The 7805-nt window shown below is 45.5% G+C and overlaps 1 long non-coding RNA gene across 1 annotated transcript; it reads left to right on the top strand.

Annotated features, from left to right (window-relative positions):
- The first annotated feature begins 1183 nt into the window (after positions 1-1183).
- On the top strand, positions 1184-5522 carry LOC123097469 (uncharacterized). Its single transcript, XR_006447252.1, has 2 exons — positions 1184-1521; positions 3914-5522. It is a non-coding gene; the product is annotated as an uncharacterized lncRNA (long non-coding RNA).
- The last annotated feature ends 2283 nt before the right edge of the window (positions 5523-7805 follow it).

The raw sequence follows: 7805 nt of genomic DNA, 5'->3' as shown, positions 1-7805 counted from the left end.
TTCAGAGTCTATCTTATTCATTGAGCTTCTGCTTGTCGTCATAATCGCGGTTCCTATTTTCTACCCGAGTGCTCTCGACTTTATTCATCTTCTCTCTTGAGCTCTTGTTTACCTCATCCTCTTCCTCTTCCGTCTCGTTCCTAAGATCTCGAGGCGAGATCTTCAGTTAGTAGGGGAGTGTTTTGACACCCCGAGACCGATGCCCCAGATGCCTTCCATTTATTTTAGTTGTTGTCGTTTGCTTATTATGTCTGTTGCATCGTCATAATTGTTTTGCATATTTCATTCCAATGTGTTTATGCCACGATCACGATGAGTGCCATTGCCATATTTTGTTTATTTCATAATGTTCATCTTTTATTATATTGCATTGTGCCATTTCATTTTGTTGCAGTGAGCCTCTTGTCATTTTGCATTATGCCATCCTTTGCAGGATGCATCGTATTATAGCAATGTGTCATCCATGTTGTTTCCAAGACCATCATGTGCATTGCCCCTACATGATGTTTGTTGAATGCTCCATGTATGATCATGCATCATCACCTCCTTCCTTCTTCTTTCTTTCATTTTATCACCTCCTTCCTTCTTCTTTCTTTCATCTTTGGCAAGTGACCTTTTCCCCTCCTCCGTAAATGTCCATTCTTTTCCTGATGCTAGTGCACCTCATCCTTAACCTCTCTACCAAATTTCATCTCATTTGAATTTGTTTTGGTTGGGTTCAAAATTAGCCCAAGTATTAGTTTTTACCTCTAAAAATGTCTGAAGCAATTTTATCAAATGGTGCATAAATCCAGGATCTCAGATATATTTTTATGTCATCCTACTTCTTTCCCTAGCTCTCTGGGCATTTCTTTGTTTTTACTGTTTGAAGAAAATTAAAGAAAGAAGAAGCAGGGCAGCCTAGGAGCAACAGCCACCTGGGCTTGGGCCACCCGGCCGGCCCAGCTAGCCCCATGCCAGCCAGCCCATCTAACCCACTCAGCGCGCGACCCTCTCTCCATTTCTCACGCGCAGCTGCGCTCACCCCCCTCTGCCCCGCGTCCACGTGGCACAGTCGGGCCTGCCCGTCAGCGTCTACCAGCGAACCTGCACCGACCTTTTCGTCCTCCTCTCGCCGCCGCCATGGGGACCGCGCAGTCTAAAGCGCGTGAGCTCGCCCTGCTCGCACTAGCCTCCCCTTTTAACCATCTCCCTGTCATGGCCATCTCTTAGGGTTTCCCTCATCCGCCGCCGCCGCCGTCGGGTGAGTTAGCCCACCAGATCCGCCACCTGCAGCCCTTCCCGAGCGCACCCAGGAGCGCGTCGTCGTCGCCGGCATGCTCTCCGACAGATCTAGCCCCCTCGAGCACGTCCTACTTCTTCCATGACGACCACGACGTCCCCGACGTCGACTACGTGGAGCCTGCATCCTCTCCCGCGATGCCTCCTTCTTCTTCATCTCCTGCTGCCGAACGTGTTCGCTCGTCGCCGTCGTCGCCTCCGACCTCCCCTCGGCCGTCCAAGAACACTGCCATGCTTGTGGTACGTGCGCGCACCTTCCCGTGTCCTTCTCCCCCTCTTTTGCATGCTCTACTCACGCTAGCCGCGCGCGACCGAGCCCATCGCGTCGAACCTCATCTCCGGCGAGTGCTCCGACCCTCTTAGGTCTCTTGCATGTGTCTGGCATGTTCCTGTTGTCCCACAGAGCCAATCCCGCCTCGTTCTTGCCGTGTTTGGTCACATCTCCGTCGAGCACAAGCTCGTCGTCGCCGCCTCCGTACCTCGTCGCCGGTGTCGCCCTAGTCTTCGTCTGGTACGGCGAGTCGCATGCGCGTGCGTGGGATCACTTGGTGGTCCCTTTGCACTCATCTGCCGAGCCATTTGGCCACCGGCGAGACTCTGACAAGCTCTTCGCCTTCTCTGCACCCCGGCGAGCACCTCCTCTGTTTTCCCTTGTCCTTCTCTCACTGACGCGTGGGCCTACCCCTCGCTGGAGTTGATTCAAAGGGGGTCGAGCCCCTCTCCGATCAGTACTCCCTCTCTAGCCAAGTGGCTCGAGCCACACTGCTCCACCCAGGTGACCCGGGTTCGATTCCCCGCGGGCGCAAATTAAAACCCCCCTTTTTTATTCAAATGGGTCACTGACAGGTGGTCCCCACCTGTCATACTCACACCCCTCCCAGGTCCCACATGTCAGCCTCTCCCCCTCTTATTCTTTATATTTTATTTTAATTGCAGAGACTATTCCTTTTCTAGCAATGGAATCTTTCCTATTCGGGCAAGTCCATTTATGGACATTTCCAATTCTGAAAATTGCCTATTTTGTCTTTTCCCTTTTAGGCAGTAGTGCATTTTAAGAATTTGTGGTGATTTTTCTAAAGTGACGCAACCTATTATATATGTTTTTGGGGTAGAAAGATCCAATGAATCCATTGGTGGCATCCATTTCTTCATTTGATCAAGTTTGCACACATGTCATTTTACATTACATTACTCTCTTGTTCAAATGGGTTACTGACAGGTGGTCCCCACCTGTCATACTCACAGCCCTCCCAGGTCCCACATGTCAGCCTCTCCCCCTCTTATTCTTTATCTTTTATTTTAATTACACAGACTATTCCTTTTCTGGCAACAAAATCGTTCCTATTCGGGCAAGTCCATTTATGGACATTTCCAATTCTGAAAATTGCCTATTCTATCTTTTCTCATTTAGGCAGTAGTGCATTTTAAGCATTTGTGGTGATTTTTCTAAAGTGACCCAAACCTATTATATATGTATTTGGGGTAGAAAAATCCAATGAATCCATTGGTGGCATCCATTTCTTCATTAAGCAAGTTTGCACACATATCATTTTACATTACATTGCTCTCTTGTCATTTATGTGGATAATTATGCAGATGTGATATGTTATAACTTTGTTCATGAACATGCTCTTTTACATGCCATCTTCATGCTAGATTTTATGCCATGTTATAAAGTGCACTGTGATGAGTGCCACAAGCTTGAAAACATGATAACATGAATCTATTTTGCCATGTCATGCTCATTTTGCCGTCTGAAACTGTTATATTATGATGCCATGTTTACTTGATGCTACCATCAAATCTATGCATATTTTGGAGATGTCCAGTAACGATATTTTGAAGATCATGTTATGATCTATCCATGCATGCCCTTATTTGCAATTATAGCCTACTGTAGCTTGTTCTTTCAGGCTCTCAAGTTGCTTGAAATATATCTGTCAGCCTCTGAACATCAAGTTCACTTTTTCAAAGTGTATAGTTAGAGTTATGTGCATCCTATGACCATATTCTTGACATGCGTAGTTGCACAAACATGCCATCGGGCTGTTGATTGCGCTTGCATGCCTTTATATGATTTGAGGTGAGTTAACCAGGCTTGCAAACATGCCTACTCATTTCTGTTTCTGTCATGTCCAGTAAATTCCACCAAGTCTGAAAACCTGTTATCATTTGCAATTTTGTCATGCTGTTTTAAACATGTTCTAGTGGATTCTAGCAGTAGCTGAGTAATCATGTTTTGTATTGCTTGACATGTACTTCACTGCCATGCCCTTTGTTTTCATGTTGCTATGCTGTAGCATAGTTAAACTTTGCATCTAAGTTGGCATGCTGCTGTTTTTGACAGCATTGCATTGCATATCGTTTTGTTCGTCATTTGCAAACCGTGCATCCGTTTCCAGTGAACTTTATACCGATTTCAACCAAAATCTTCCACTATATCCATCTTGTCTTCACCATTTCCGTCCCGTTGACGTACCCCTCGTTCCGGTAGAACCGTAGCTCCATGCATAACGTTCTTCATATGCATTCATGTTCATCATGCATGTACCATGTGTTCTTTTCATGTCATTTTATGCTTGTGTGTTTACCATGTTGTTTGCTTCTTTCCGATTGTGCTTCTTCTCGATAGTTCATGTTTGGTTGCGATCGTGAGGATTCGTTCCACTACTCTTGGTTTGTCTACGCCCGTTCGTCTACTTCATGGACTCGGTCTTCTTCCTAGCGGGATTTCAGGCAAGATGACCGTCACCTTGGATCTCACTAACTATCTTTGCTTTGCGAGTTGTCCTGATGCTATCGCTATGTCGCGCTACCTACCACTTGTTTATCAAGCCTCCCAAATTGCCATGAACAGTCTCTAACCTTTTTCACCATCCCAACAAACCATTGTTTGGCTATGTTACCGCTTTGCTCAGCACCTCTTATAGCGTTGCTAGTTGCAGGTGCGGTGCAGGTTGTTCCATGTAGGGACATGGATATCATGGAATATCACAATATCTCTTATTTAATTAATGCACATATATACATGGTAATGGGTGGAAGCCTCGGCCTTTTGCCTGGTGATTTGTTTTACTCATGCCGCCCTAGTTTCCGTCATATCGGTGTTATGTTCCTTGATTTTGCGTTCCTAACACGGTTGGTGTTTACGGGGCCCCCTTGATAGTTCTCTTTGAATAAAACTCCTCCAGCAAGACCCAACATTTGTTTTACCAATTGCCCAACATAATAACTAAACATGATAATAAACTTGACGCATAGGAAGTTAGCACTGCCCGAGGTTTGTTATAAAACATAATACAGGGGGCAGTACTGATGGTGTTGGTCCCAAACTAGAGTCGTGTGCGGCTTCCCCCGGGGCAACTCAAATCTCAGGTGTTGTACGCTGTGCTCATCCGACCGTGGCCTGAGATGAGATACACGCCTACTATCAAGGTGTCGGCGTGTCGGGAGGACTTGCTGGACTTGTTTTACCATTGTCGAAATGTCTTGTGAACCGGGATTCCGAGCTTGATCGGGTTGTTCTGGGAGGAGGATTATCCTCCATTGATTGTTAGAGCTTGTCATGGGCTAAGTTGGGACACCCCTGCAGGGTTTGATATTTCGAAACCCGTGCCAGCGGTTATGTGGTAGATGGGAGTTTTTAATATCCGGTTGTAGTGAACTTGAACTAAACTCAATTAAATAACTAACCGCGTGCATAACCGTGACTGTCTCTTTTCGGGTGAGTTCGAGAAGAGAACACGGTTGGGTTATGTTTGACCGTAAGTAGTTCCGGATCACTTCTTCATCATTACTAGTTTGCGACTGTTGCGTAGGTTCTCATCTTATTCTTGTACTCATAAGTTAGCCACCATACATTGCTTAGTGCTGCTGCAGCCTCACAACTTATCCTTTGCATACCCATTAAGCTTTGCTAGTCTTGATACCCATGGTAATGGGATTGCTGAGTCCTCGTGGCTCACAGATTACCGCAACAACAGTTGCAGGTACATGTAATGCGATGATCCGACGTGAGAGCGATGCTTGCCTGTTTTCGAGTCCTTCTGCTTCTTCTTCGATCAGGGGATAGGTTCCTGGTCGGCAGCCTGGGCTAGCAGGGTGGATGTCGTTTGAGTTTGTGTTTGTGTTTCATCCGTAGTCGGATGTTGTTCTCATGGATGATGTTTGATATATCCTCGTGGCATTGCTATGCCCTTTGTATGTATCCCCATCTATTATTTAATGTTACGATGTAATGATATCCACCTTGCAAAAGCGTCCTCAATATGCGGCTCTATCCTTGGTGGGACCTTCGAGTTCTTCTTGGATAGGATCGCATATTGGGCGTGACACGTTCACAGCTTCACCATGATGAACCCACCTAGTATATGTGACCGGCATCCCATACAAGTGTAGATGATTTTGCATGGTTGACTGGGGTCTTGAAACTGAATTCATACAACTACTACACGGGCAGAGCACATTGATTTCAGACCACCGTACTTAGCTCTGATAAAGTTCATGAAGTTTTCAACGCCTTCGACATATGCAGCGGAGAATCTTCGAGCAGAAGTTATCCATGTCCTGTCAATCTGTTAGACGTACAAATTAGTTCTTCTACTATATATTACAGGAAAAACATATATTCGTTTTTATAAAGTCCAGAAAAGAATACCTAGGTCGATGTCTAAATCTATGGCAAGATATTTGGACAAGCGGATTTAAGTAACGAAATATATGTAAAGCTAATTCAGCAAGTACATTTGAGTGCTAAATTATGGTAGGCTATTTCAACAATCAATGAGGCTGAGCACACAGCCATCAAAGACCATCTCAGCAACCAAGATCGAGTATAAAATGGGGTCGGGCTATTTCGCCTAACTGATTGGCTACTAGAGCATGGCAATTCACTTCACAATATATACATGGTCCTAATATATGGCAGGATATTTTAGCAACTAAGCGGGCCTGGCATGGCATCTCAGCAAAGTTGATTGATGTAGAAGAGGGCAAGGAAGCTTGTTAAGCAGAGCATATTGACTATAACTATTTCGGCAAAAAGTGAGATTACCAACGTCTATCAGCTAACATTCAGCGCTACTCCGACATGCACGGGTCCTTAGTCTAGAATGTGCGTACCGTGGGAGAAGCTGACCGCCGTTCGTCTCCATAAGAACATGGCCAACGGTGGTGGCGCGGCTAGAGGACGATAGTCTATGAGAGCGTACTGTGGGAGCGAGAGGATCACCGTGCATCCCCTCGACGAACCGCGGCGCCGACATATTGGCGCAGCGGGGAGGACGGCTTTGGCAGAGTGAATGGAGTGGAGGGGCAAGGGGAGGGGGTTTGGAGAATATTATTGTCTAGTTGGCCGAAGGGTAGTTGAATTTGGGATTTGGGGGGAATTTTTGCTCGGCGGGCGGGGGAGTTTAGCGCATGGTCGGTTTCTCCAAATGTGGTCCCACGTGTCAGTGAAGAGGCAAGCTGAAGTGCGTTCCATTTGGGGGAGCCGTGTGCAGGACCGACTGTGTGAGGGCTACAATGTGAGCGCGATAGGCATGCTGTGAGTGTACCGCCTTTTTCCTTTTAAGCTTGGTGCTTTGCGCAATCCATCGATACTACTAGTAATCCGGTAATCCCGACTAAAATGGCACAGTCGGGTCTTTTCCCGCGCGATATGCTCGGAGGTTGACTTAGTTGGTTTATTTAGGACATTATTTTTTAGGAAAAGGCTTAGTTGGTTTGACAGAGAGAGTGAGAGAAAGATATGAAATGCGTGAATGTGTAGTGGATGTACTATTGGAGTGCATAAGATAAATTGTGCATGTTTTTTGATAGAAAGATTGTAAGGGAACCCCCTACAGTATAATTGGTGCAACAAACCCAAATTGCAAGTACCAGGCAATGAACCTGGGTGGGTGGGAAGGCATCAACCCCTCCCCACCACTAGGCTATGCCTTAGTCTGCATCAACCCTTCACTTTTACTTCGCATACAACATTCCTTTTGAATAAAAACCACACAAAGTGTGGCCAAAAATTTATTTTAGAAATTCTAAATATATATACAAAATTACATTGTTATATGGAGTATGAAAGTTAATTTGCATTCCATGGTGCACCCAATGATATGTATTCCGCACTATGAATTTTTATTTTTATACTATATATAAAGTTAGTCATAATAAAGAGAAACAAAGAGCCTCTCTCTCCATCGCACACACCCCCTCCATGCCCCTTTCACGTACGCAAACAGACTATCTAGGTCCTCTAAAAGTATGACCCCAGCACATTCACGCATGTTTCATCTTTCTCTCGTGATATATACAGCGACAATCATTGTATTTGAAGTGAAAGCATGATATGTTCATTGGACTTCAGAATCCACTCATTACAGTCACCATTTACATCATATGGTTATTATACAGTCACCAGCTCAGCGTGCGCTCTATATTTGTTGAAGATATGACTAGTTGACCAGCTAAACGCTCCACGTGGCACATCTAGTGTTGCATCACATTATCTCACTACCATAGGGCCCACC

The sequence above is a fragment of the Triticum aestivum genome, chromosome 4D (genome assembly GCF_018294505.1).
Source record: "Triticum aestivum cultivar Chinese Spring chromosome 4D, IWGSC CS RefSeq v2.1, whole genome shotgun sequence".
In the NCBI taxonomy this organism is placed as follows: domain Eukaryota; kingdom Viridiplantae; phylum Streptophyta; class Magnoliopsida; order Poales; family Poaceae; genus Triticum; species Triticum aestivum.
The sequence above is the reverse complement of the archived record's forward strand: the minus strand, read 5'-3'. Positions and strand labels throughout refer to the sequence as shown.